This window comes from Carassius carassius, chromosome 19, assembly GCF_963082965.1.
Source record: "Carassius carassius chromosome 19, fCarCar2.1, whole genome shotgun sequence".
NCBI lineage: Eukaryota > Metazoa > Chordata > Actinopteri > Cypriniformes > Cyprinidae > Carassius > Carassius carassius.
In genome coordinates, this window is record NC_081773.1 from 32,332,879 (window position 1) to 32,340,813 (window position 7,935).

General features: G+C 36.0%; 1 protein-coding gene and 1 long non-coding RNA gene across 4 annotated transcripts in view; both read right to left on the minus strand.

Annotated features, from left to right (window-relative positions):
• Positions 1-7,935, minus strand: part of LOC132095595 (NACHT, LRR and PYD domains-containing protein 12-like) — a 594,505-nt gene that overhangs the window by 21,550 nt on the left and 565,020 nt on the right. The window lies entirely within an intron of this gene.
• Positions 4,742-7,935, minus strand: part of LOC132095604 (uncharacterized) — a 9,001-nt gene continuing 5,807 nt past the window's right edge. Inside the window, exons 3-4 of one of the 2 annotated variants that reach the window (XR_009422463.1) lie at positions 5,970-6,092; positions 4,742-5,207 (exon numbers count right to left, since the gene is read on the minus strand). This is a non-coding gene — a long non-coding RNA (uncharacterized LOC132095604). The remainder of the gene's footprint in view (positions 5,208-5,969; positions 6,093-7,935) is intronic. The other variant, XR_009422464.1, reaches the window with a different exon arrangement.

Consider the following 7,935-nt stretch of genomic DNA (forward strand, 5'->3'; position numbering starts at 1 on the left):
GTTAAACTGATGGAGGCCACAACTGCATCTGACATCACAATTAGTAACTGAATAAAAGTAAATTCATTAATACTCATTATAATTTAGAAATAGTAATAGTGAGTTAAATAGTAATTAACTAATGTAACAAGCAAATGGTGTTCTAACTGTACTCGGTCTAGTCTTTACAGTAGTTTGCAGAAATCATCGATTACAGTAATAACAAACAAGACATTTCTCTGGGTTGTTTTGGATATGTTCACTCATAGCTTCAAGCTCATGTAAATAAGAGTTTAAATATACTTATTAGATGAGAAACATAACTCAATGTTGAGGTAATGAGACTTTTGATTGTAGATGTTTGTGTATTGACAAAAATGAGCAGATATTGTTGATTTCTTCTGAAACTCTAAAGGAGACACACCTGAGATGATTATATGTCTGTTTATGTCTTTTCAGGAGAAACATCTGAGATTTCAACTTAAGTGAAAATATACATTTCTATGAAGGCAAAATGAAGTTATAAAGATTGCATGCGCAGGGTAACATTTGTAGAATTGTACATAAGACTGTAAGCGTAAATTAAGCTATATCTATCTATCTACATAGCAACACTCTAGCAACTATCCAAACCAACCTAGCAACTCCCCGGGTAAGATGCAAAGTCAGCTTCAGAGTAATAAGGTTTATAGTATTTACTCTCTTGGAATTTTTTAAAATACAGATATGGCTCCAGACTGCAAACATTTTTCTGTCATTTTGACAACATTTTGTTGGCGGTCGCACTGGTGTGACCACCGCGTTGCCCAATTCCATTTCTGTTGAATGTGAGAAACATCAAATGGCAAACAAAAAGCGTGTAGAAATAGTTTATCATCTCAGACCACTGATTAAGCACAGCGCAGCACAATCAAACTGTTCGAAGCTCAGAACAGTTTTACTCTGGAACCAGTGTTGATCTCAGGACACTGTAACAGTGCTTCAAGATCCAGTGAGAAGAAATCAAATTCTGCACATAATTCTCTGTTACAAACAGATCAAACAGCGCTGAGATAGAAAACCACAAATATTAAAGGACAACTATATATATATATATATAACTTCATGGTGCTGGTGCCACTACCTTCAAATGTTAGTCTGGAGCCTGAGACAGTGACTGTAAGAGTCAGATTACTGTTTGGACACAGCCTCACAGCTACAGTTACTGTCCGAACTGTAAAACTCTGGACCACTCTGTGTTTTTCTAACAAGTATTTGCACAGCAGTTTATTACAAAGCTCTGCTACATAGGTCTATTAAAATTCCCAGAGAGTGGAATTAATCAAGTTGCCAACACTTAGCCCAAGGAAGGTTCAAACACTAGCTATAGTGTAAACCAACATCATTTAACTAATGATTATTTAATCCAGTAATACCAGTGACTATGGTTGCCTGAATCCTCAAACACAGGAGATAACTTCAGTTGATGTCAATTTTGTTTCCAGGTTGTTCTCAAACACGTTTGAGCTGTTGGCCAATCAGTGCTTATGTGTGCAGGGCTTGCTCTGCAGCATTGCTCTACTAAAACAGCACATTACAGCCAACAGATGTCCTCTACTCACAGCTGCACTGGGTCTGAGCAGCGATCAATACACTGTTAATATACACATTATATTAACCTACATCTTCTTTGTGATGTTTGTTATTTCTTATCCTCATTTCTCACATCAACTTACAATAATAATACAGAGAGTGCAGCATTCCTTTTTATGAGAATATGTAATCATTGAGCTAAATAAACGAAACATATCACAAAGTTAATAAGTTCTTATGCAATATTTGTTTACAGGGCTTTGAGCCCGGTCCGACAAATGAAATGGTGGTTTTGTGCGCTAGGCCGAAGGAAAGAAGATTGGCAGAAGGCATCAGGCAAGGTGTAGGAATGAGAAGTGGTTTTAATTAATACTGTTTTGAAAAGTACTTTTTTCAAGATGGTTTGTGATTATTGTTATCTGCAAGATTGTTACAAGAACCTTTAATGAACACTGTGTATGTTGTTATATGTATGTTTTCAGGAGCAACCTGTATCTTGACCTGTGGCCTTCCAGACAGGTCAGTTCTGTCAGTTCTGCGGCTGAGTGATATTTATGAAGGCATGTCAAGAGAAACGGCTCTTTAATAACCATCATAGGGATTTCAGGGGATGTGCCTTTGACAGACAGTGCTTCTGGAGAAGTACAAGAAGGGAGTGTACTCTCCTATCAGCTTCCAGCCTGGAGCCCACCAAAGACCTGTCCACATACCACCACAGCACCACGAGCATCCTTGCCCCCTGATGGCTATCCTCTGGGTCCCTCAGAGTGCTGTTTTGTGTTGACCCACCATCAGCAGCTGCGCATGGCTTCTCTAGCAACAACACAGGTCATGGCACACCAAAGTGAGATTGGTACAAGACAACAAAGCACAATGAATGAATGGCATGCGTTGAGAATGACACAAGTTACTTCTTCTAGATTCAGGTAACTGTAATGTTCATATATCTGTACATGAATATACAGAGATGAGGGAGTCATTACAACAATCAAGGGAAAGGTTGATTACTTTTACTTTTCTCTTCCAACACTTTTGGCTTGAAACATTCAGTGATTCATAGTGATTTCATTCCATGCAATCAGTTTCCATCAATTTGTACATATCTTTTGGCTAATGTTTTATTTTGAACTGTTTCCACAAATGTACAGGATATGTGGTTAACCTATTAAAGGTCATTTTTCTGTAAATGTTATTTGTTTGTGTGTGTGGTGTTCTGAATTTATATTTCATTAGTACTTAGATGTATATACTGTACGGGGAACGATTCAATCATGTTTATTTGTCATATGCATGATGTAAAGGTTCATCAGCAGGAAAATGAAATTTCAACACTCATGAGAACTTGTAAAAACATATGAATTATTTATAAACAAAAACAATAATTATAAAAAAGTTAAACAGATTAGTTTTAGTTTTAATAGATTTAAAATATTCTAAATATTCTTATCAAATAATTTACACTCCTTCAGTCTATGAATCAGACGCTCAATGTGTAAAACGCTCAGATGTGCAACAGCTTGGGTCTCCCTGAACTCCTGCTTTGGCATCTGAGGTCTCCCAGCGAGAAATACAGGTCTGTACACTTTACAGGACACACAGTCATGCACAAGGAAGCCTCTGTCGATCATAACTGCTATATCTGGCCTAAGCAGAGTAAGAATACCTGACTCTACAAAGATACAGAACAGTTACAACAACACAGTTCTGATGGTTTACAATTTATTTCCATTCATTCAATCCATTTGGTTCTAAAAGTGCTACTGTTAGTTCTGATGCATTACAATGTGACGGGTTCCCAAATGCTTTCGGGTCGGGTGTAGGTTAATATTCAATGAATAGCTTCAGGTTCAGGTCGGGCTTGGGTTGTAGTTAAACTAAAACTACATGCAGTAGACTACGCTGGTTTCATAGACACGCAGACACACAACCATTGGACACAGAAACCAGACATCACAGAGCACGGACACTTTTATAAGTAAAACAGCTTCGACAGGCTACTGACTCGTAAAGTCATATTTCTCTGCAATGAGTGGGTAAAATCACAGTTTTTGAAGTAACTCCTCATTACTCATTGCTTGTAGAGGGTTCGGGTCGGGTTTGGGCTCTAAATGTATCAGATGATCTCAGGTATGGACCGGGTTCAGGCTTCGGTTTAAAGACTGTCCAGACCTCTAATGCCTACTAAGACTTGCATATTTGTGCATAATGTTTTGACCCTGGATGCTTACAGAAGGATAATCTTTCATTTGAGTGCCAGAAATATCATAAGCATTCATAATTTTGTTGGTTCATGCTGAACTAGTTTTGATAAATGTACTCTTTTTAATAAGTCAATTTATATTGTCACTGTTTTTAAGTTACATTGTCTGAAGGGTTTCCCAGTTTTTCAGGGTCCAAATTTTGTTTGTATTATATTTATTAAGAAGGGGCAAATTATAATCTTGATATTGAAAACATTTTCATGTGTGGAGATTTAATTTATTGACAAAGTTTGAGTAAACGAGAATATATTCTATGAAACATGTTTACGTTTATTTAATTGAATATTTTATTTTTTTTCAATATATTTGGATTTATAGAAATCTTATATATTTACATGTACAGAAATGTAATATGTTAACAAATATTAGAAATTATTATATGGACATATATTGCAAATTAATATTTTTACATAGTCTAATATCTTAATGTATTTAAATATAAAGGATATAAATATATGTAAATATTTCCGATACAAATATATTTACATATGTTTAATATAATTAAAAAAGCAGCCAAAATGAAATATTTAAATATATTTTATATATATATTTCAAAAAATATATATATATTTATAAATATATAATATATTTGATTCTATTTGATTTTAAGATATTTAAATATATCGAAATCTATTTATTAAAAATATATTTAACTCTCTGTGACTTCTGTATGGGAACAACACTATAGAAATGTGAAATCAGTGCATAATCCAATAATGCATTACAGAATAAAGTGAAAGAGACTATAGCACTGATAATTAACAAAACATATATTCAAAATTAGTCCATAACACAATGAACCTAATTACATAAATTCTATAATTGTATACAATTTGAGTTAAAGAACTGATTATATCTGAAACACACTGGACACTTGATAAGAGAAACATTGAGCTAACTTCTTAACACTTAACTGTTACACAAACCATGAGTTTGTTTGCTCTAACATTGTGTTTTAATGGTGCATGTACTTTTTAAATAATCATAACTTGCTCAATTTTCTACCAATTTTCAAACTGTTTGGTTTGTTATAAACGTCAGAGATGTACTTATGACACTGCATTATGACTATAGCTCTGGTCCTTGATGGCAGATTCAGTGTCTGTCACCACGATGATCGACTTTTAGTCAGTCTTTACCTGAAATGTACAAGAGAGCGTTGTCCACAAGACCGTCGAAGCAGACGGGAAGGTAAATGTGGTCATGTACTAGGGCAGGAATGTCAGCAAACAGGGATGGAAGATCTTTTCCTCATATCTACAGCTGACAGGCTTGAAGAGGTGTTGAGGACAGCTGGTAGGGACTCATCCTGTGCCGTCACATTGCCTCTGTTTAACATCAGCTTCCTAAAGATGTGCTTCAACTGGACGGCATTAGGGTTGTTATTCCAGCCACCTTAAAAAAAAAAAAAAGATATACGAGTATAGTACACAGATATTTAATCCATGCTTTAAAATGTTTTATGCTTTTAAAAAAAGACCAACTAGAACTAGCCACCTCTGAATGATCTTTCTACATAAGTTAAGTTGAATGACATTATCACACAATTCAGACTGTACCAGTGGTGACAAATTCTGAACAGATTCAGTCTAACACAGACATTTTTCTAAATACTTAAAATGGTTTGTGACACTTTCAGGTACTGTGTATGTCTATATAACATAAAAACTTATGGAGCGACAAACTGAAATCAATACAAGCATTTGCTGCCACTTTGTGTCCCTCAGTGTCTGGTAAATATAAATGATGAACCCTAGCGGATGCTCTAATGGAGCTGAAGAGAAGCTCTGAGTGGTCCTGGTTGAACCTGTAGGTCCGGACATATCACTGTCCTTCAATCAGCACAGGAACCGTCCACATCAACGTGTCAGTGTTTGTGATGAAGCCCAGGACACAGAGGAACCTTCAAAAGCAAATACTGTATTACTGTGATGATCCTGACAAAACAGGACACGAGAAAACAGGGATGCAAGTCCATTGGCAGGTTGTCTTCCGCTCTTCTAGAGGTGCTTGTGCTTCTTGTTGCTACCAGCTAAAATAAAGTCAAGATGTTTGGAGTGTCTTTAATGTTCTGTAATAAACAACACATTATATAACTTTCAGAAACTAAAACTAAAGTGACATTTAATCACATATCGATATATCAATATTATACACCTTGAATTATTGTTGGTCAGTGATACACAGACCCTCTGAAGATGAGCTGGAAAGTTAAAAATGTTTGGCACAGCACCATCTTTAAGCCGGACATTGTGCCCCGTTCTGTCAAAGTCCTCACTCCTGAAGAAAAGAAACATTCTGTGATTGTGGAAACAAACTTGTGAAAAGCTTTGGGTCAACAGCAATCTTGTAATACTATTATATCATATCCCCGCTGTTCCTGTGTAACAGGACCTGTATTGTACACACATCCACTGAGTAACTAACAATTATCCCAAATATAATCCTAATATTGTCATATCTTACAGGTGAAAGGTGATCCACCGGCTCTCGTTTTGAGACGACGGCGATTGGAGCATCTGTAGACTGCACAAAAGTCTGGCATCTTCTCCTATAAAGCCAGAAATGTCCTGTATCATAATGTAAGATGATTTTAACAAACCAAACCGATTGGAAATCATGTGTAACTTCAGTTCTATTGAAAAGAAAGAGCAGTTCTGTCTCTAACACTGATGTAAAATTGCTGTGTAGCAGCTAAACTGTAACTACTAGATCTCACTCAAAGCTTCTTGTTATTAGCCAGATAATAACTACAACCACATCCACAAAGATGGTCATTTAGACAAAAGATCAGTTGTCATAAAATCGTTATTGGTGTCAGTAAAACCTTTATAACTGAACAGCTCGCTTGTGGTCTCAGCCAGTAGTCGTGATACACAACTGCTGCAAGATTAAGTCGTTTTTCGAAAAGTAAAGCTGCAATTTCAACATGTTCGAGCATCCAGAATAATAGCCACGTTAATAACGTTTATCTTTGTCTGTCGGGTAAAGTGTGTTTGAGCTCGCGCCGGTGCGGGTCAGAAGTGCGGATCGAGGCGCATAACGGCCGCTAGGGGACGCTCGCGAGCACCTTCTGATCCCTAAAATGACAAATGGGACACTCTACGGTCTCGTGGACTTAACGGACACGCGCACGCGTGTAAGACCGCGAGGACACATGAAGTGTTCGTTTGGGACAGGGCCACTCACTCACTCCCCAAAAGCACAGCACGCAACACAGATAAGCGTCCCATTCCAACAAACACATAATTAATAGTTCCCACTCACATTTACTGTACTAAATTCCTTCTTTGTTTGTAAGGGCAGTCTTATCAATGTGCGCGTGACGTAGTTGTGCATGTGCAGAGTCTGTCAGAGCGGTTCCAGTTTACTTTCGGTTTCGTTTTCTCTGCCGCTATTTCAAAGAGTTGTAAATGTGCGTGCATTAACGTAATTAATTTATCTTTCTTTATCAGTCTGCAGATCTGTTTCTATCTCCAATTTACATAATTGGCATCTATTACAGTCCCCAACATTAAATCTTACTCTGAAAAATTTCTTTGCAGGATAAATATGATTCCTAATTTTAAAATGCACCTCTTTACATTTAGACTTGACAGGAAATGTAAGAAAATTATTTCTAATTTCAGACAAAATATATAAGATCTCTTTACTAGTCCTGGAAAACAAAGTTATAATAGACAATTCCTCAAAAATCTGTGAGAACATTTTGTATCAGCAAAGTTTAAATTTTCTATCATAAGATCATGTATTTTGGGAAATATTGTGGAATATTTTACTTGTTCCTTGAGTAATTTAATCATCTGCAATGGTATATTATTAATTATTTTATCATACATTTTAGAGGAGCTACTTACATTATATTTACCACAAATATCATCATAACTCAATATATTCCTGAGTTGTCCATAACATGTGTAAGTGACCATGTGCCTTTCTTCCAGCACTCATCGATGAACAGAGATTATATATTCACCAAAATACAGCTGTTATTCCAGATAGACGTGTTATGTGGGTTAAAATAATTTATTAATAATGGTAATAATAATAAGGTAAAAAATGTTCACTGCATTGCTTTTCAACCTGATTTTCTTTTTTTTTCTTTTTTTCTTTTGTATTGTTT